Genomic DNA, 23,197 nt, shown 5'->3' with positions numbered 1-23,197 from the left:
TTTTCAGAGTGCTTTATTTCTGTTATTTGCTATGTTGTCAGTGTTTTTTAGTTCAAATGAATCTATTAGGTAATTGTATGATCTGACTGCAGAAATATGAATGGATTTTAACAGAATAAAAATAATTTCAATGACAAAAATTTTGCAAAGATTCAGGCCATCATTAAATAAGTGTTATCAATCTAAGAAAAAGTAAGAAATCTTATTATTTTAGCCATTATAAACTGCCATTTATTTGTACAAATTTAAAGAAATGAATTGCTCCTAGCTTAAACGGTGTAATAAAGAAGGACTAGGTCACGAGGTAACAAAGGTTTTTCAGACCTTAGCTTTACTTAGCCTTGAGTAGTGTAATCATTTTTGAAAATGTGAAGTTGATTCAAAATTTGCATGTTTTCTATATCAGTGTTTTTCAACCAGTGTGCCACGGCACAGTAGATGGTCAAGTGTGCCGTGAGAAATTGCCCTCATTAACTGATCTAAAAGCAATTACCATCTCCAGGAAATCAGCTCTTTGTTCATCCAAACAGGCCCTGATAAAACACTGAGAAGTTAAGAATATGAAATATCATAAAATTATTTTTTTCTTTGTGTTTATATGATTCTATTAAAGACATTTTGATAAGAATAACGGGATACCGCGATTTAGCTGCAGCTATAAGTGTGTAAGGAAAAGTCCCGCCCCTTTAACTGTCTCCACCAATCATTCTTGAAGGCTTAATCACATGTCATCAGTCTGACCAATCAGAAGTGGTTAAAGTATTCACTTCCTTGTTTCGATTTAGCGCAAAAAAGTCTCTCTGTTCTAACAAAAATACCATTTAAACACCGTCTTTAGCGGTGTAGCTTTCCACAGAATCTGGTATCAGACTGGAACAAGTGAACAAAACCATGAAGCTAGAAGACGCTGGTCTTTCTGCGGTCGGCGGATTACGGGCACTACATCTCCCATGATGCAGTAAAGTGACTGTCTTAGCGCACAATGAGTCTCTCCTCTTAACGTCTTAAAACAACGAACACCATCAAACAGTTTTTGAACCTTTTGACTGAATTTTTTATACATCTTTTAGAAAAAACAGCTGCGGCTTCCAGCGTTTCTGCAACAATTATCACAAAAATGCATGTGAGATTGCAGAGCGGTTGTATATCAATACAGACTGAGCTTTTTCCTTTTTTTTAATTTATCTATTTTTTTGGATGCTGGTGTGCCGCGGGATTTTTGTCAAGGTTAAAGTGTGCCGTGGCTCAAAAAAGGTTGAAAAACACTGTTCTATATACCTCACAAATAAGCTCTTTTCTAACAGCCTTTTGTCATCTGCTTCTAAATCACAACAATTTGAAAAGAGAAATACTCATAAATGCAATTTTTGATCTTAGGTTTGTTAATACCAAAAGTATCTACTCTCCTAAATATTCTACAGTCAACTATCATCATCATAACAAAATGGAAGAGTTTGGGAACAGCAGCAACTCAGCCACAAAGTGGTAGGCCATAGTGCAAGGAAGGCGCTGACTTTCTGAACAGTCAATTGCTACAGAGCTCCAAATTTCATGTGACCTTCAGATTAGCCCAAGTACAGTATGCAGAGAGCTTCATGGAATGGGTTTTGAATGGCAGAGCAGCTGCATCCAAGCCACACATCAGCAAGCGCAAAGCGTCGGATGCAGTGGCCTCCAACCTTTTTCAGGCCAGGGACTGGTTAAGGTCAGAAAATATTTTCACATACAGGGCCGAAGTTTGCGTTTAAGCTTCCGGTTTCCATTTTTCAATTAAATGCTACTACAAGAAATTTAGTTAAAAAAAAATCTGAAAACATACATTTTTTTTATGACCGGTGACGAAGGTTCACTTAAAATAAGTTATTGTTTTGTAAAGGTTGCTTTGCTTTTTAAAATAATTCAATTAAAGCAACATTATATTTTTTCTTCATAGAATAGCGTCCTAGTCTCAGATAATTTTTCAGGGCAATACAAAAAGATGAATCATATTTTGTTTTTACATTATTCCTTTTATATTATGCATTTTTAAATAAAATGACAAAACTCTTGTAAAACTGGTATTTTCTAAATATAATAATAAACATGAAACGTGTCTGCAACTTCAATATCTGTAAATGTGAAAGATTGGAGAGACAGTCGTCGCACATTAGCCAAGTAAGCAGCTTCTTGTACAAGGGAAGAACTGTCTCAATAAATCTGTATTTGGAGGAAAACTCCTGGTTTTGTCTGTAATTGCGGCTTCATTTTTCTTTGAAGTTGAAGACTCTTCTTCTGTGTCCTCACTGACTCTTTTCTCCCCAAAAACCCTTTCCAAATACATTTCATTGTTTCCTTTGGTTTTTGTTAGCTTTTAAACGTTGAGCTGCTAACTTTGTGGTCCATGCAGCTGCTTAAAGCCATCTGGTAGTTATCCAAAATAAAATTTTCCTTTAGTATCAGAAATTAATCAAAACGGAAATAATAATAATAATTGAAGTTACTATATGCATTTTTGTCTGCTGCCCTGTATACCAAGTGGCCTGGGGGTTGGAGACCATGGTGTAAAGCACGCCGCCACTGGACTCTAGTGAAATGGAGAGACATTCTCTGGAGTGATGAATTATGCTTTTCCATCTGGCAATCTGGGTGTGGAGGTTGCCAGGAGAATGGTACATTTCGGACTGCATCGTGCCAAGTGTGAAATTTGGTGGTGGAGGAATTGTGGTGTGTTTTTCAGCTTGAAAGGAAATTTGAATTTCAAGCTCCCAACCTTGTGGGAAAAGTTTTGAGTGGGCTCCTTCCTCTTCCAACATGCCTGTGCACCAGTGAACAAAGTAAGACCTTTTCCAACACGACTTTGCACCAGTGCACAAAGTAAGGTCCATAAAGACATGGATGACAGAGTTTGTTGTGGATGAACCTGACTGGCCGGCACATATTCCTGACCTGAACCGAATAGAACTCTTTTGGGAGGAATTAGAGCAGAGACTAAGAGCCAGGCCTTCTCAACCAACATTAGTGTGTGACTTCACCAGTAAAAGCTGTAATAGCTGCAAAAAGCTGGACCAACATCATATTGAGCTCTATGGGTTAGGAATGGGATGGCACTTCAGCTCATATGTGAGTCAAAGCAGGTGATCAAATGCTTTTGGTAATATAGTGTATGTCCTCCATCATCAGAAAAATGATACAAGAACATGCCAAAAACACCTCATCTGAGTGGGTCTTTAAGATTGTGTAACCCTGTGTTCTGTTACAGCAGGCTATAACTTTAGATTGGTTGCTTCTAAATCCTCCTCCGCCTAAACAAATCCTTGTTGTGTGCACACTCATGCCTTACTTTAAGCCTTTTGACACTTCTGGCAAGAGAACAGAAACTTTGATGGGCCACCTTAGCTCTGTGTGTGACACCCAACTCAAAGTTGTCACATGTTTAACTCCTTGTTAACCCATGGTAAACAAAACAGTATTGTGAGCCGTCTCCTTCTCACTTCTGTATTCCTCACTCCAGAAGGCCATAAATGTTGTGATACTTGTCCTGGAGAAAACATCAGCATTAATTCAGTTAAGACGGTTATTACTTTAAAGTGAAATGTAAAGGCCTGCCTTTTCCACGTATTCATGAGTGCTGAATAATTAAACATTTAGGTACTCATAAGGGTTTTAAAAAGTAATCTTCATTTACTGTATTTTTCACACTATAAGGTGAACTTTAAAGTCTTAATAACTTTTTCACTCATGGGCCACAAAGGGTTCTAAAATTCAATTGAAAGGGCCAGACCAGGACCAGATGTATGAACATTTTCACAATTTTCTCTCTTGTTTAAATTCTTAAAGTTCAAACCTTCATAGTAATTAAGTCCAGGAGTATAGAATGAAAACAAAGATCTGGGGCCTCATTTATAAAACTTTGCGTAGGATTTGCGTCAGAAGTGGCGTACGGATGAAACATAGGACGTGCGTACGCACAGAAATATTCGGATTTATAAAACCGTGCGCACGCACACCCTATGCATCTTTCCCTTAATAAATCACAACCAATTCTAAATGCTGCGCAGCTTTTGCGGCTTCATGACACGCCCATAGTTGCCCATAAATAGTCCGCGAAACGTCCACAAATGAATATTCATGGCTTGCGAAATCATGGCAAACACAGAGAGGAAATCATAAAAAACGTAACTTCACTCAATGTGAAGTAGAAGTTTCGTTGGCGAGGTGGAAAAGAGGAGAAAAATGTTGTTTGGAGGGCACAGTGTGGGCATTACTAATGCCGAAAAGGCACGTGAGTGGCAAACGGTGGCAGACGCCGTAAATGCTGAAGCCTCACAACCTCGGACCGTGGCCGAAATAAAAAAGAAATGGTCAGACATCAAAGTCGAGGCAAAAAAACGTCTAGCGCTCCATCGCCAGAGTGTCTCTGCCACCGGGGGGGGCACCGGGGCGCCAGATGCACCGGGTGACACGCGTGGTTCCTCCGAGTGCTCTTTTGTAACGCCGGGCCCAAAAGCCCGCAGAGGTCCAAGAGGACGGCTCGAGGAAGTCGGAACCTGCTCATAAGCCACTCGTCCTCGTTTGCCAGAAAGTCTTCTTGCTGTTTAAAGATGCGTTCACTCCGAATTCTTCCATTTGCCACATCTTCTAAGTGCGCAAGATCAGCTATTGTGCGTCATTACGCATTGTGATGGGGCATTTTATTTCCCTCCATTTAATTACATCTGACAAGCTACAGATGTCGGTAATAATCGACGTGGAAATGGGAAATTGTTCAGCGCAAATGTAATTTCTTGTTGCTTTCTGAATGGTTGAGACATACGCCATACATGGTTTTATCAAAAATAAAAAAAACTAAAGGCATATGTATGAATACCATAATTCCATAGCTTATGAAAAAATGTTTTAATATGAAAACAACTTTCCCCAGTGGACAATTAGTGCGTCTGTCCGTCCGCACGCCCGCACCTATATCTGCTCCGCCAGACGGACACACTGACGAGAATATCAGTTTTGTACATTATTTCGTTCTGTTAACTACGGTATATTATTTATGAGGATGAATTGCACAACATGCCAATATTGCAGAACATATTTCACTTTTCTTTCTGCAAATAAGTGTTCATTTGAATTTCTGTTGTAATTTTCGTTTGATTTTTTTTGTTTATTTCACTGCTGATCGTTCAAACGGGTGTTCGTGTAGGCCAGGGGTCGGCAACCCATGGCTCCTGAGCCACATGTGGCTCTTTCATCCTTCTGTTGTGGCTCCCTGTGACTTTGGAAAATAATGAGTATTTTACAATAATTAAATTTTATTAGTGTGTTCATTTTTCATGGCATTTCAAAGGCGCTGATGGCTCCGTACGAAGCGCGAGCCACGTAAAAAACAGCTTCGTAATGAGCTCGTATTTATCGGGCGACACCTGCAGAGCTGATAGCAGGAGGAGACACGCTGGGCGGCTTCAATAAACACTCCGATCTACTGCCGGGAACTTGACGTGCCGCGGGGCAGAGACCAACTCGCTGATGACAGACTGAGAGTTCGCACCAGCGTTGCCAGATAGAGTCACAGTTTTCCAGCCGAAAAGTCATCTGAAAACCGCCAGACACAGCCAAAAACCGCCCAACACATCTTTTGTTGATGTTTTTTTTCCTACTGGACTGATAAGATAAAAGATTTTTTAAATAAAAGATAGTTCTGACTAATAATAAAATGTGTAGAATATTGAATATTTCTTCTGCGGGCCGCCTTCTTCCATTCATTTGCTTAACCTGCTCTATCCCCGCTATAACCTGCGTCCGGCTCTTTCATCCTTGTGCTGCGCTGGAGCGCCCGGACTATCGTATTTTGCGCTCTCTGTGTAGGACACACTGAGGAGCGCGGGGAAACAACTCTCAGCTGCAGAGGATATGAACAGGTGGACAGGTAGAGAGGAAAAGCAGGTAAAGAGGCGGAAGAGGGGCTTTGGCTTCAACTCTGTCAGAGAGATGCAAACACGGGTGTCAGATTGAGACGCAGCTTTCCCTGCGGGAGTTGAAGCAGAGACTTTCTCTGGGATGATTTTATAACTCAAACATGGAAACATGATTACCAAGTAGAACTCTTCAAAATAATAAACCTGATCTCTCCACTTTCTCCGTGTCTACCATGCACTGATAAACACATCGCTCCATGCAGCGATCAGACCAGAACCAGTAGCTCCTCCCACACGCGGTATCATCCTTTAACAGAACATAATGTGCATTTGCAGCGATGTATGCTTCAGACGATGTCCGATTGGCCAATCTACATGTCAATCAAGTCCCGTACTTCTCAGTGAGGACTTTGGTGGATTTTAAAGAAGTACTTTTTTTTTTTTAATCTTTTCTGGCCCGCGACCTACACTCATTGAAGATCGACGTAATGAGCACCTTTGAATAATATATACATGCATAATATAAATAATGATGTCAAAACGGGTAGTGGCTCCGGGTGCTTTCTTTTTTATTAGGGGCGGTCCCAAATGGCTCTTTGAGTAAAAAAGGTTGCCGACCCCTGGTGTAGGCTGTTAATTGTAAGACTTGCTTTGTGAAGTCTTCATGTTATTTATGAGAGGCAGTATTGTCATTTTCACTTTCACGTGTTTCTTCCATCTGCCGATGGTGTCGCCGTTTCTCATTTCATACGTTTTTGTGCGTACGCCTGGGTCAGAGCTTGCGTGAAGGACCGCACATTTTCCCGTCAAGTTTGCTTTTTATAAATCTCAACTATTGCGTAGAGAGTGGCGTACGCCTTCTTTTGTGAGTACGCAACGTTTATAAATGAGGCCCCTGATCACGATCAAAGATTTATGTAGGTCTGTACAGGAGACGCGGCATAGAGGAGATTGATTGACAAGATCTCCAACCAATCAGGACACAAAACAGGGTGCGCTGTTTGAAAAATAAGAAGCATAATCTCTCTAACAGAGTGAGCGAAACCGCAAAAGATAAACTGCAACGTAGAAAGGCAACACTGTCTTCTGTTTCACTTAACAGGGATTATTAGAGGGGTTTAGATTAGGGTACATACTGCATAAGGATGAAATAAAATGTGTTCAATGTGGGTTTTGATCGCGTGGCCAGATTGGAAGAAAAAAAATGCGATTCTGATATTGTTTTTGGGGCCGGACCAAACATGGAGGCGGGCTGTAGTTTGCCCACCCCTGCACTACATAGTGCACTACATAGTGCGTTTGCCATTTTGTAGTGCTCTCCAAATCTACAATTCCAAAATTGAGTGCCCTAGAAATTTCACATAAATCTCTGGGAAAAACCAATGTGCACCGATGCTCACTAGATTGTCAAATATAGATCACAATGCTTTGCATTTAAATAATTTTTGCAAAAAAATGTGTTTACATGTATTTTCTAATTATATCATCAACATTTTCATCTTCAAAACACAGTGGATTCATAAATAGTCATCATAAAAGGCTTGTATTGATAAGATTTTCACACCGGTCGGTGACGTCATATTTGGCATTAAAAAAACCAAAACAAAAACTAGTGAGCAAGGTGTCCGAATTGCTTTTAAAATTCAGGGAACTAAAAAGTCCAGCACTATATAGTTTTTTAGTATTTGGGGACTAGGGAGGGATTTCGGACATAGCCTTAAGGCTACCTTCACACTGCAGGCTGAAACGACCCAATTCCGATTTTTTTTTTTTTGCCCCTATGCAACCGAATTCCGATCTTTTCATGACAGTCTGAACAACACAGATCCGATCTTTTCAATTGCGACCCAGGCCACTTGGGTATGCCGTCCTGATTCCGAAACGTATCCGATCTTTTCAATTGCGACCGCCGTCTGACCGGCCAGGCGGCTTGATTCTGAACCATACGTCATCGATACGCAACAAACGTCATCATTCTGCGTTGAAGTAGGTGGAAACGAGAACATAAACAACAACCATGGCAGACGATGCTGCTGAGACCAGTCAGTGGAAGGGAAGCGATGTCCCCGATTGGATTAATATTTGGGGTGACGGCTCTATTCAGGCAATACTCCAGGGCTCTTATCGCAACCGGGCGGTTTTTGAAAAAATTTCCAGCTAAATGGCCGAGCGTGGTGTTGAACCTTTCCCGCGATGACTTTTTTTTCTTTCTCCCCTTTCTGACCGTGATCAGAAGCGCGGGGGACCCAAGGCGGATCCTCCTCCTCCTTCCTGTTCTGACCCTTGGATTCTCCAGGATTCTCCAGAGCGGGTTAATAAAGAATAAATAGCATTTATTCTGGGGGAAACCTTCTTCTATTTCCGTTCTCCTTCCTCCGTAACACACAACATGAATTCTATTCATGGGGGGGGGGGGGAACACTATCCCCCCCCCCCCATTCTCCACCGCTGCACGCGCTCTTCTCCTGTCTCTACGCCGCGCGCGGCCCAAACACAACATACACATCCTTATTCTACTACAGTGGTGGGTACAGACGATCCCGACTCTTAAAATGAGAAGATTGTAATTGTGCTGCTCCTTCGTGAAAATACATTTAATATTGCAAAAAGAGCTCCGCTGTTGACAACACTGTTGTTGACATCCATTGTTCACGTTGGCTCCGCAAACGAGTGACATCGTTCACCGTTGAGTACTCTTCTGCACACGCGGGTCAGTTTTGGGTCGTCTCACGGTCACACTGGAGACCACAAAAGTTCGGATTTACTTGGAAATGTGAACGGTCTTGCAAAAAATTCGGATTTTTTGAAAAAATCCGAATTGACCATTAAGCCCTGCAGTGTGAACTTAGCCTAATTAGAGTTACTGTAAACAAAGTTAATTAAGTCTGACCGACCTTATCTCTGACTCTTTTGTCTTGTTTTAGTTTGCGCGCTTCTATTTTTCTACATTCCAACTGTCATTGTTTTTATTTTGTCTGGTTGGATATTTTATTTAACGTTCTCCTTCCTCATAACAATGCTTACTTGCCCTACATAAGAGGATGTGACAGTCACCAGATGAGGCCTTTAGGTTTGCATAAGGTTGGTCCATGATAACTGTTTGCTTTGTGCTTTTAGCACACCTGCACCTGGGCTTTCTGTCAGCTTCAGTTTGGAACTCTACATTCAGCTTTTTCCTGGACCATGCTCATGTGGTCTGGGATGGGCTTTTGACTGTCTTTCTATTATTTTATTTACTATTGAATTAATATGTACTTTAACATTCAAATCGATTTATCAAACCCATTAATCAGTTTTTCTTTATTGTAATTCTTTTTTTTAGGCTATAACTTCTTTAATTTAGTTGTTTTATTGGGATAACTCCTTATTTTATCATTGAAAATATAATACACTATAAATATAGTGTATATAAATATATACACTATAAACATTTCGTTTTATTTTTCATAATTATTTTTTTTTAAAGAAAACTGAAAAATTACAGCAATTTTTCATTCAAATCAAAACAGATTGTGAACTGAATTAAAATAACTGAATTAAAATATATTCGACTAAGTAATTTAGCAGCAACAGCAAAAAAAACAAAAACTTGAACGTTATTGTCTTAGAAACACATCTGGTTCAGAAACTGTGCAAAAACAATAATTCATTTAAACTTGAGTCTAACAATAACAAAAAAGTTGTCTTTTGGACTATGTCACTTTTACCACAGGCAACATTCATCAGCAGTCGGAATTTTAAATGTCAGCCTTCCAAATGCTTGCCCTTTTCTGACTAATTTATTGAGTAAAACATCTCATCAATCAATAATAAATGTAGGCATTTGACTAGAGCTCCAGGCTGAGTGGGTGGTTTTCATGCTGGATTGGTGACCGGTAGCTCAAAACATCCTCTTCCGCTTCAGTTCATCTGCTTCTTCAACGTAAAAACATATTGCTCCTATTGTTGTTATCCCAAAACTCAGTATGCATGGTTCAAAAACAGCTGCAACCAAAAGAAAGCCAAAAACAACTAAGTATAACATTGTACCTGTTGGGTGTTTCAGATATGCAAGTATTAACACCATGGTGCAAAAAATTAACAACTGCTCCTTGATACACGAGGGCGTTCCAACAGGTGTGTGACTCATTGCAGTCTCTGACGTGGCTCTGTTATTTTTGTGATTTGTGATAGTGCCAAGTACGTGCATATGGTTCTGTTGATTAAGATTTTTTTTTTTTTTTTTAAATTATAAATACATTGGACTATGGGCACATTTTGCAAAGTCAAGCATTTTTTTTCTCTATTTCACTGTTGTTGTCGTCCACCTGTCATGGGGTGGTGGCTCCACATGTCGGAAATGGCCAGTACGTTAACCGCATCACTTTCAGCCGCAAGCTCCTTCTTTTCCTGAGGACTTCTACGCGCTTAGAGGGAGCACGCAGGAATTCTGGTGGAGGTGCTCATCCTGTATAACTCTAATCAAATCAAACTTTTATTAAAAAAGCGCTTCTCACACTTTGCGCAACTCGAAGCGATTTAACATTTAAAACAAAAAGCAAAAAAGCTAAAAGTCCAGTGCCGGACGACCTCTGGCCCATACTTTAAAAGAAAATCATTCAAATAAGAAGGCCCAAGACCATTAAAACATTTATAAACCATTAAAATAATCTTAAAATCAGTTCTGAAATGTACAGGAAGCCATTGCAGTGATTTTAAAATGAGTGTAATGTGTTCCCGCCCCCTGGTCCTCGTCAGAAATCAGGCCCGGCAGCCCTGTGATCCAGAAAGGGACAAAACGGGTTTAGAAGATGAGTGAATAAATGATAGTATTTCATCTCTTCAGGCCTGCTTGGACTGCATAGAGGACTGCATAGACTAGGACTGTTTTTAACAGTTGAACGCTTGTGATAACCTCGATGAACTTTGTGAATCTTTTACATTCTACATCTCTTTCTGTGTGAATTTCAATATACCCTCAAAAAAGGTTATTGTTTATCCAAACAACAAACTATAGATAACTAAGGAATTAAAAATGAATGTTAACAAATAAGAAAAGGTCATTTTCTACAGCTAATTCCCTTGAAAAAACGACCATCTCCAAAGAAGTAAAAAGGGAAATAGAAAAAGGGAAAATTACTAAGGGTGTTGGGAAAAAAAACTTTTTGGCGATATATCGCCATAGTTCATTCAGCGATACTTGTATCTATTAGAAATACTGTGAGGACTATATTTAATTATTTATGGGTGTCCTTTTGAGCATCCTTCAACAAAACAAAAACAAGACAACAGCTAGAGGCAGCTTGTTTTCTTGTTTTGAGACATGTACTACTAAGTTTTTACTTGGGATGAGTACCAAACCGAAACTCTGTGCCATGTTGCTGGCAGTATCATATAAAAACGTGGATTGCGGTGCTTTGTAGCGGGCTCAGATAAGATCGAGTGATCCATGGAGCATTAGCCAAAAAGGCTGTTGGCAAAGCGGGCCAAAGTTCTGCGGAATCTCACAGCCTTCACCTCCGTCTGCAAAAGCTGGAATTGATGCTGTTGGCCTTTTAGCCTGTGTTCCTGCTGCTCCTGGAGTCTCATTTCTCGGGCTTGCTGCTGTCCCATGAAGGCCTGGAGAATACTAGTGAGATTTTGCACTGTTGGCTCTTCACCCTCAGTACCTGTACCAGCTCCTGAAGCTCCACCCTCCTCCTCCTCCTCTCCATTGTCCATGTTGGAAGTGCTGTAGTCATTACTTTCAATGCGGGTTCTTGTGGTTCTTCCTCCTCGTTGCATGGCTCACAAAAAAAAATTCAGGGGATTGCCGGGGGAAAGAAAAAAACTGTCCTTAAACTGCTGATCCCACTTCTGACACCATTATGTGGTGGACTAAGCAGTATAGGACAAGGACAGCAAACAATTTCATCAAAATTCTTCAAATTTATTTTTCTAAATGTGTAAATTGGCAGAAATGGGCCCTTAAAAGAGGTCAGAGCAACACAATTAAAATCTAAATCTAAAAGTATATGCAAAAAACTAATGTGAACGGATATATGTAGGGTATGGTGCAGGAGGTTACTGCCCTGATGGGGTGGCAGCGTAGGCAGCCATCACACACAAAATCAAAAAATCCAGAACAATTAACAGAGTTTAGACCTATTGCCCTCCCGTCTCTGGTTATGAAAACCTCAGAAAAAAGTCTTGGAAGAGGAGATAACTTCTTCAGTGTCCGAAAAGTTGGACTGGTATGTTATTGTTTCCGTTGAATAGATGTTGTTAATTGTTGATGTCCATTGCTCCTTTAATGGGTCGACGTAGTGCCCCAGTTCCTGGTCAATGATTTTTTAGCGGCTAGTGACATAACTTTAAAAAAGTATTTGTCACTTTGGTGGACAGAGTTTCCTGAGAACATATACAAATAAAACAGTTCTGGTTCCAGAGGAATTTCATATCCTAGCACTTTTTGCATGTTATATCACACACCATCTTCCAAAATCCTGTTGTATTCGAACACTTCCAAATACATGAGAATGGTCTATATTTACTTCTCCACATTCACGCCAACAGCTCTCATTTGTTTTTAACCGATTGTTCTTCAGTTTCGGTGTTATGAAAAATCTTTTAAGCTTCTTCCAGGCGAATTCACTCCATGTTCGAGATCCAGTGGTGGTATGGTGGTGTCTCCACATGTCTAACCAATCCTGTTCAGTTATCTTTATGTTTAATTCTTTTTCCCAGTTACATTTTACTTTTAAAGTTGTGTTTTTGTCATACTCCATTAAAGATTTGTATAGTGTACTAATCACTTTAGTATTGCTGTCTTTATATGCCTTTATTATTGTTTGAATGATCCCACCCTCGTCCCTAGAAGAGCCACTGTGTATTGCAGTCTTATAATAGTTTCTCATTTGTAAGTATAAATAGGTTAACAAATTCAATTTTCAAGGTGAAATTGCTTAGCCAAGTTCCCAAAAGTCTCCAGCTGTCTGTCCTTCTTTTCTAACAAGCACCATGCTGTTATTCCTTTTGTAGTCCAATATTTAAAAGTTGGCTAATATTCTGCTGGTATAAATTGCCTATCATATGTTACCCATTTTATTTTTTTTGCACTATTTAGGATTTTGCATTTTTGCAGTAGTTTGAACTTAGTGCATGATTTGTTATGGGATCTAGATGCATTTTCTTTGTTTCATTTTGTTCTATATCTCCAATAATGTTTTGAATGGGTTCTTGTAAAGTTTCATATTCTATATTGTTCCATTTTCCAGTATACTGGGGATTATACCAGCAGTACAAGTATCGTAGTTGTGAAGCGATATAGTATTCTCTCAGCTTTGGAAACGCCAAACCTCCTTTATTCTTTAGAAGCTGGAGGGTGCCATAGTTTATTCTGGATCTTTTATTGTCCCATATGTATCTGGTTATTGTTTTGTCCCACATTGTAAATTGCGTGTTAGAGACCTGTGTTGGTAGAGCTTGAAATAGAAATAGAAACTGGGGCAAAATGTTCATTTTTACTATTTCAATTCTAGAGCTCAAATCTAGTGGCAGTGTTGACCATTTTTCAATGTCTTTTTGTACCTTTTCTTGTACTACAGAATAATTTTTACTGTTTATATTTTGAAAATCTTATGTTATTTCCACGCCTAAATATTTAATACTTTTATTATTCCAGTTGAATTAAAATTTGTTTCTAATACGTTCAGAGGGAACATGATTGAATTAAAAAATTTGAGTTTTGAGAATCTTATCTCCTAATGTTGTCGTGTGTCTGGCGACTCTTTCTTAGTGAATCAAATTTTACCAGATGTCATGATTTCTAACATAGGTTCTCCTCAAAGTTGTGTCCAATCTCATCTTCTTTTTATTCTTTACACTGACACCGTTGTAGGACACAATTTTTCAATGATGCAGCACAAAACTACATCTGACCCTCCTCCAAACACCAGAGTTGGACCACGGCAGTCCTCTGACACACTTTGTAAACTGGTGTAACAAAAGCTTTTTGGAACTTAACATAGAGAAAACAAAGGAACTCATAATAGATTTTAGGAAAACCAAGGCCAACCGAATTCCGGAAAAAACAAAGAAATCTTAGGGGTGTCCTCATGAAGGAGGGATCCTCCCCCAGGACGGACAGGCGATCTACCAGAACTCATAGAGAAGAATTACTTTATCTAACTCCACAAACCAGAGGTCTGTCTGAATAAACCCCTTTTGTAACACGAGGGCAAACTTTATTTATTCATTTTAATCAAAATCATTTGTGTTGGACCGGATGGAAAAGAGAAGGAGGGAAGAAGAGAGAGGGATATTAGAGAGGGGGGATAGGAGGGTGATTATAGAAGGGGGGTGGGGTAAAACCATGAAGCAGCATAAAGCAACAAGTTTCTGGATGTTTATCATTACGGTCAGGTTCAGGTAATACAAATCTAGAAAGGGCGGAGCCTGTCCACACACACACTCAAATGTTACAAACATACCTGTTGGCTCCAAAAAATGTCCACATGTCAACATGTACACAATGCAAATACTGTTCCCACACACATACTTATGCATTTAAACCAACTAATGTGAAACATTTCATTCAATCCCGCAAACTATTTGTGCAAAGGTGACCTAACTCCCGCCACAGCTGTTGCGGCAGCCAGAACCCCCCCAACGGCCGCGCGGCAGCAGATGGAGAGCAACCGCCCCACGGGCGATCACATCCGCCACCCAGGCCAGGGCCAGCAGGACTTCCGCGGGGCCCCCAGAGCCAGAGAGCAGGGAGGCAGGGGGGGAAGAGAGTGCAGCTCCAGCCCAACCAGGAGAGCAGCCCCCAGCGCGCCGGGAGGCCCAACGCACGGCTCCGCTCCAGAAGAGTGCCCACAGCCCTAGACGAGCACCTCATCACCACCCAGGAGTTCTGGGCATCCCCCCACCCCAACCCTAGGTACGAACCAGGACCCCCCAAGGGAGACCCGCTCCGTGCTCCAGGCAGCCACCCACACGGCCCACGGTTGGTCCAGGAAGGAGCAGGGCAGGGGCCAGCCGCCCCACCACCAGGAGGAGGGCACCCAGGAGAGAGGGGGTCCTGAAAAATTTTGAAAAATAACTATCATGTTCTAAGATTGTCATGGTGCCTTTAACACTGTCTGGTAGTGTGAGCGGGCAGAAGGAAGAAAGCTGCGTGAGCACCCGGAGGGGGCGTGTGCTCTTTTTCCACCGTGAGGGGGTGATAAGACCTCGTGTGGATGTTGGAAAGATGAACTTTTTTACATTGATCTAACTTAATTATTTGCTTGACTTAAGATGAATAATTTTTTTTAGTAAAGTCAGCTTGGAAATAACACGTTGTTATCAGACAGTTATTTTACATTCATTCAAATTAATTCAATTAAGTAGGTTTAATTTTGGTGTTGCTGTTAGATTGACAGCCAAGGAATTGTGGGATACTATTCCCTTTGCCTGTCTGGGCGGATTTGTTTAATTCTTTCTGCACCATGAGTGAGAGGGAAGGAGAGGGTGATGAGTTTATTTAGCACCCCTAGGGCAATGTGATTTTGCAAGAACTGAAGTTAGAATAAGAGTTGTGATAACTGATTGTATGTTACGTATTGCAAATTCACACTGTCATTCATTTTATCGATATAAAAATGAGAACATCTGCGGCCTAAAAACTTTGACATATGAGAGTTCAAGAAGTACAGTAAATTAAGATGAAGAAAGTATTTAAATAAATTGGAGTAAGTAAGTAAGTTTTATAAGTTCTCCAAGCAGAAACTCTTTCTTTTGCAGATGATGCCGTATTACTTCTTAGATGGGCACCTAATCTTCATACACTGTCCTTAAAATCTCAGACTCCGTCTCACTTGAGTATAGCACTCACTTTATTCTCCACACGTTTCCATGGTGACTCTGGAAATCGGCGATCCATTGAGAATGTCTTTATGTACTCATATCCAGTCTTTTGGAACCGACATACCCAGAGTTCAGCCACAGTTCAGTGTTAAAGTCAGGGTAGTTTAAACGTGGTTTCTGGAATACCCCCTAGAAATGTCTTTTGTTAAAATAAACATGACATTTTGGAAAGTCTGTCTGATAGTCGAACCTCAGGAACAACAGTGCTGTTTCTGTTCTGGTTGTATAAATAAAAAAAGAAATAAAGCTTTTGTTGTCCATGCACAATCTCAGGTAAATGTTCAACTTCAGTTGCAAGAGCAGAATCTCTTAATTGTCTCTTTAAGGTTTTTGTGTTCTTTCCTTATAATCCAGTTTTGGAGGTTCCAGGAGGCTAGCCTAGTAGACACCACTGTTTGTTCTCTCTGATCAACTTCCTAGATTAAATACCCTGCATTCTGGATCAATGTTTCCCTTAATCAACATTTTGACATTTTTCCGTTTTGATTGGGGGAGGGTTCAAGTTCTATGACTGAGGCAAAGTGAGGTTAGCTTGGCTCTCATTTCAATTCAAATAAGATTACTTTATTTATCCCACAATGTGGAAATCTATATGGGAAAGCTTTATTGACGTGAGGAAACAATACCAGGGATTCCATTTTCCATGCTTCCATGAGTCTCGATTGCGTGGCTAGGCTAAAAAAGTAATAATGCAAAAAATGACTGACTTGGACTGCTCCCCCACGACTCTATCCTGGATGAGTGGAAGAAGATGGATTGATGGACGAGTATTACATTTCTGTAATGTTCCAAAACCTAACATAAGAATACTTTTTCAGCTATTATCAATGTTTTGTTTTAATGAGAGAATAACAGAATAACTGTTTTGCATTTGCTGGTATACCTGGGATGTCACTGGCCTCCCCCACTTAGAACCAAAAAAATGTCATTAAGAACGCTGCCTGTATGAATGCATCGGTTTTATCCACCCACCAGAAACCATATACTATACTGCAGGGGTCATATACACTTTTTGCAGAAGGCCAGACATGGCTAGATGAAACTGTGTGAGGGTCAACCAATCGGCCTGCATCCTTTAAAAACCTTTTTATAATGCTAAATGCAAATGAACTATTTATTGTTTTTTTTTTTTTTTGTGATGGAATACTTTTAATTTCTTCACAAAAAACAGACATTTATTTACATAAAAGTTTGCCGAAATTTTATCATCATTAAATATAGTTAATATGAAATCTTATATAATATTCACGATTGAACGCTCACTGTAAACTTCTAAATTTAACTCATGTGAATAGAAAAAAAACAAAGAAAAAATTATTTTATTAAGAATCAGAAACCATAGTGGTTTTGATGACAGAAACAATTAAATTTGCTCCTTCACTTCTTGCAAAATGTTTCGTCATTGCTAAAATATTAGTCCATTAATTCACAAATGAGTTTTGTTGGTCTGGCAACACAATTTTGGCTCAATGGATGGATGAGCATTGTGTTTTTGTTATTGGGTTATGGGTTTGTTATTATAATAGAAGAACAACTTTCCTTTCAGTGATAACTAGCTTTGGCTTTAAAAATCCAGTGATGGCCAGGTACTATATTGCAAAATATGCACATTCTGGGCTTTTTTCGCCCATCGTTGCTGCTGCCACTTTTACGGTACAAATTGTACAATGGAGTCATAAAAGCCCCACAGCCACTAAGTGGCTCTCATCTAATCCATTCTCTTCCCTTATCTGCTATTCAAGAAAGCTGGATCAAGTGGGGCAAAGGCCAAGGACTATCTAATTAGGGAAAGGCTTTAGCATCCCCCAGGCTGCTTTCTAATGAAGCCTGTCCTTGTTGTTACTGTCCTCTTGAGATAATAATTAGGTTTTTGTTCTGTATCTCATGAGTGTGCGATTAGTGTTGTATCAAGGCCAGTCTGTGGGCTTTTAGCACACCTTTTTGTCCGAAAGCCGTAAGCATCTTTTTAAGATGTTCAAAATCCACCTATGTAAACTGTTGACAGTCAAGAATTATGTTTACTTATGTTTACAGCAGCGCAAACGGCTGCTGTAGAGTAAACGTTTCTGCGTGTTGCCTGGGTAACCATAAAAATCTTTGTTTAGTCTGGTCATGTGATCGGTCCATAAAGGAATGCCTCACTGGGTTCTTTTTTTTTCCCAAAGACTTGATGTAGAACAGTATGCATATATATATATGCAATACGTATTCTGGCCTGTACTTTCAAAAATTATTTTTGTTTCAAAAAATATAACTGAGTACACCATTTTTCTTTCAAAAAAAGCTTTTTTAAATAAACGTCAGTCGTGCAGTATGTTTTTTTTTTTACGTAACCACTACATCTGCGCATTGGTTGATTCAGTTTTTATCTTTTTGGTGGATTTGTAAAATGTAATTTGTTTAATATTTCTATTTAAACAAATGTAGGTCTTTTTGCAGGTTAAAAGTGCTGAGAGATCACTTGGACATATATCGCAGATATTTAGGGTTTTCAGGGTGTTGGGGACAAAGGCAAAATCTGGATTCCTCTGGAGCAGGGGTCAGCAACCTGTGGCTCCGGAACCGCATGCGGCTCTTTCATCTCTGTGCTGCGGCTCTCTGTGGTTTTGTAAAATAACCATGATGTTCTAAGATTGTTTAGGGGGTGTGTCTGCAGCTGTGAACACAGCGTCTGTTATTTAGGGGGCGGCCGTGGTGCAGCGGTAGGGCGTTCGACCTATGATTGTAAGATTGCAGATTCAACTCCCGCCTTGCCTCTGGTGGTAGGCAGGCGCCAGTGTGTGAATGTGTGTGTGAATGGGTGAATGGGTCTGTGACTTTGGGCGCTTTGTCCTTGTAGGTAGAAAAGCGCTATATAAGTATACGCCATTTACGCCATGTTATGGGATAGAAAGCTCTTCTAAAAAGACAGTCAGTGGCCATCTCATAGCGCCAAAAAAAAAGCCTTTTTTTTCTCCCGTAAAAGTAAAAGTAATTACACTTGCGTAAGGGCGCCCCTACTACTATCCTGTCAACTTGCTGCGATGATGACTGTATGTTGCGCTGTGTAGAACACGCTGGGGGGGGGGGGGGGGGGGGGGGGGGGGGGGGGTTTGCACGTGGGGGAAAACAACTTGGAGCTGGAGAGAATTTGAACAGGTCGAGAGGCGGGGGAGGGGCTGAGACTCACCGCTTATGATTCCGGATCCGTCATCTATAATATTGATAAACTTTATTAGGTTAACTGGATTTAAAGAAGAAAAATGGAAAGAAGTCTGCATCAAAGTGAAATTGTTTCCATCATCTCACTCATCTTAACTCTGTGTTTGACAGATGGAAAAGTCAATTCAAGGTTGTGAAAAATGGACAAAAGATCAAAGGAAAACTCACACGCTCATAAATAATTAAAATAAATAATCTTTCGACATTTTGAATCAAAACAAGTATCACTAAATGAACTATCTCGATAATTCGGCAAAATGATTTTTTCTAACACCCATAGTGTTGCGGCTCCCTGTGCTTTTATTTCTATGGGAAACTGATCCAATTGGCTCTTTGAGTGGTAAAGGTTGCCGACCCCTGGTCTGGAGGGAAACTGAGCATAAGACCTGGAAAGTTTATGCCTCTCTCATTTTACAGCGAAACCGAAAAAGCTGCCGGATGTGACACTGATTGCCAATCCTCATCCACTCAACCCCCGTCACCATGGCTTGCTTTACTCAATGCTGACAGCTGGAGCAAACAGTATCTTCTGCTCTGCAATCCGTCACTGGTGACGGGGGGAGGCCGGCCGAGATCACTGGGTGTGAAAGCACACATACTGAAAGATACTATTGTCTGAACACCCAGTTGCAGCAGCTGCGGATCATTCCACGTGTTGTGCTGCTACTAGAACATGCTACCTGCCATATTTACCTTTATTAATGGCAGTCTTTAAAAACAGGCATTCAGATGACTCCTTTCACTTTAATGCAAGTTAACGCTCATGGTTGTATCAGGATCAACTGTGACCTTTTTCTGCAACAGCAGAAGTTCAGGGGTGACTTCTTTTCATGTCATCTTTGGCTTTTTGTTGCGTTCTTGAGCACACAAAGCAGAGCTGGAATTCACAGCAGGCATTTGGAGCCATGTGTTGCATGAGGGTGGCTATATCAGGAGATTAACAGGGTCAAAGTGCTGGCCTTGTTTGGCTTGGCTTACTTAAGGGGTAGACTTTCACTCTTTTGATCTTTTTCACCCCTGTTAAACCAAAGCAGAATTAACCTCCCAGTTTGTCATGTGATATAGATTATGCCTTCACTGTTACATTCTTTAATATACACTGACCTGGGATTTTAGAGTAATTTTTCAAAATGAACTTTCGTTTTAACCCATAATGGATTCAGAGAATAATTTTAAAGTAAAAGTATTGCTTGATGCCTTTTCTTTTAAACCTTTAGCTGTTAATATATACCCTTCTTGTCAGCATCACATAGAAGATACTTTTTTGTTGGACACTTTTGATGTTGGACAAACATTTAAACTTCATTTTTAACATTTCCTGTTTTTCATATACCGTAATTTCCGGACTATAAGCCACTACTTTTGTCTTGTGCGCACAGCCCTGCGGCTTATTCAGTGACGTGGCTAATTTGTGGATTTATTTGGCGGCCGCCCTGAACGTACTTTCGGTCTTAGAGCATGGGTTGAATGCATAATCCAACTCCAAGCAACTAGCCAATTATTTATCAACACACCTTTTAGCAGCCAAACAGCATGGACCTGACTTCAGGTCTTAGACACTTCAGTCATGGTTCAACAAAAAGAAACACGCATGCCCAGCCGCATCCCAGAATCTTTTGGTGCCATTAGACCCAACGTGCACGTGATCGCCACTACAATATGATGCAGCTGTCAAGTTAAAAGCAATCGTTAAAAGCAGTGTGAAAAAATCCACCATCACCAACGGGCTTGGAAAAGCCGGTCAGCTGCGTGATGGAGAGAACAGCGCATGCTCAGGAGTGAATTTACCTCAGAGTCATAGTGACACTAGCCCATCTATTTAGCAGCTCCGTAATACACGAGATGATCTTTTAAACGTACTTTTATTATTGTTATGTTATGGTTATTATGAAGCGCCTGTTCGCTCATTTTATTTTTAATCTGTGCGGTCAGTGCTTTTTTGTGGCAGAACGAAACCGGAAGAACGGTTAGGTGAAGACTAACGGGCGCTAACAACATTTAGCCTGGATGAAATTATATCAGAATATAAAATGTATAATTTATCACACCCAGGTTCCACCAAGATATTGTTTATGTAATAACTGTTGTGTATTTCAGCTCAGTCTCTCACAACTCAAGGAGTGCATAGTCTCAGGTCAGTTAGACGGGGAAAGTAAAACCTCTGAACCCATGCTAGACATGCATTAGTGGGTTTTCTCCAGGCCTTCCTCCCACCCCCAAAAAACTGCTTAATAGGTATATTGATCACCTAATCATCTAAAGTGTCCATTGTTAGGAATGTGAGTGTGCATGGCTGTTTGATTGTGGTCCTGCAAAAGACAGGTGACCTGTCTAGGATGTCCCCTGGCTACACCAGCAGACACTGCGATTTACTGTTCCTCAAAACACACATATACCTATAATTTTCGATTATCCATAATTTCTGTGCACAATGCTTAACAGTCGTCAAAAAACTGAAATGAAAAAATGAAAAGCTCCCTCAGTTACATCAATCTCTCACCACATTCACTCATGAGGGAGCAGTTTTAGAGCTCTTTCAAAATTTCCTTCTGTTCTCCTTCATTCACCTTCAGAACATCAGGCAGGGAACATCTTCCTTGAAAGGACTGTAATTTGCACAATTTACCTGCCTCAATGGTGTAGTGTATAAGGCATCTTCTTCCTGCACAGAAAAAAAACTGTAATTAATAGGGGTGTAATTATACGCTAAAATCTCAATTCGGTTCGATCCAGAATTTCATAGGGCTCGGTTTGATACGTTTCGGTTTGGTACTGCTGTTTAAAAAATCTGCCTGATATCAACTGCTATTTTATGAATTGTTATTTTATTATTTATTGTGTGTGTTTTGCCTTTTGTCGGGACACGACTGGTAACACAAATCCATGTGATTGTTTAAACCGGTTTCTAAGGACTGAGCGGCATTTCTGCCTTGAAAAGCTCACACACCGCCCCAGACGCCGGTGGTGAGCTGGCGGTCCTAGCTCTGCTTGGTTCTCCTGAGTACGGCAGCCGCTAACCCAGAGCAGTGGGTTGGAAGCCTCCCCCCGGAGCGCACACGTAACTAAGCACCATCTCCCTGTCTGCAAACACAAAACTATAAATCCGGCTGCTCTGCTCACAGACACGGTTCACTCACGCGGAGCAGCCAGTCAGTCCTGTATGCGTTTCAAAACCTTCTCTGAAGCACCGCACCTTCTATGCGTGACGTAAACCAGAGCAGTAGTGACACACAATCGTAATAAACTGATTATATGCAACGTGATCGGATCAACAATCGGCATAACCCACCTATTTCAATCGGAAAGAAAGTTTGATCCGAACGAGTCTGATCAGGGCAGACTATTCGGAACAGCGTGTTTATATGCGCATTTTTCTTCCGATCGGGCATGCTTTTGTCCATGTAAACGCAGCTAATGTTGACACACAGCATTCGACTTATTCAATTGTCCTTTCCCTTAATTGATGCAGACAACAAAGCCAAAGTATTACCACACAGGAGATCGTAAGGAGATACATTAGCCATGCTGATACTGTTGACATGCGCACTGTCAACTCCGTCACCTAATAGCTGTTGAACCTGAACTGCACGTTTCTGACCGTGGAAAGAAGATCTACCTTCGGGGTTCACTTTCCCGTTCGGACCCTCAGAGCTTCCAGAGCGGGTTAATGATAGATAGATAGTGTAGGAAATAATCCTGTCGCTTTGAGATTACTTTCCTTGTTGCATGTTCAAAAAAGTCGAGAAGAAGAAAACCACGGGATTCCACCGGATTAAGTTTAACAAATTTAACAGTTTAACAAAGGTGTCCGGATCTTCCCAGCATGCATACAGTAGATCATAAAGCTTTTGTTCTCCACACCTGAGCGGACGCCTGGAGTGGTTCCCACAGCTACAGTACCAGAGATAGTTAATTTATGGCCCATGTCAGACCTACAACCAAATGGCCTTAGAAGATCAAAGACTGTTTTCTCCTGAAGGGGGGGTGAGATTGGAGCTGCATTCCTGAAACCTCTCACATATGCAACTTTAGGAAGCAACTTCAGAGTTGAAAGGATGTTAAAGCACACACTTCAGCAAATGACTTATCTTCAATGTAATAAAAATTTAAGACTGACAACCCTAATGAAATGACCAAAAAATATAAATTCCTTCAATAGATAGATAGATAGATGGATAGATAGATAGATAGATAGATGGATAGAATTTATTCCAGACTCATGGTCCAATCAGTAAAAAGGA

The 23,197-nt window shown here is 40.5% G+C and overlaps 1 protein-coding gene across 1 annotated transcript in view; it reads left to right on the top strand.

Moving 5' to 3' along the window:
* Window positions 1-23,197, top strand: part of unc13b (unc-13 homolog B) — a gene marked incomplete in the record, with an annotated part of 145,224 nt that overhangs the window by 19,066 nt on the left and 102,961 nt on the right.

The sequence above is a fragment of the Oryzias latipes genome, chromosome 12, assembly GCF_002234675.1.
Source record: "Oryzias latipes chromosome 12, ASM223467v1".
Lineage (NCBI taxonomy): Eukaryota > Metazoa > Chordata > Actinopteri > Beloniformes > Adrianichthyidae > Oryzias > Oryzias latipes.
The sequence above is the reverse complement of the archived record's forward strand: the minus strand, read 5'-3'. Positions and strand labels throughout refer to the sequence as shown.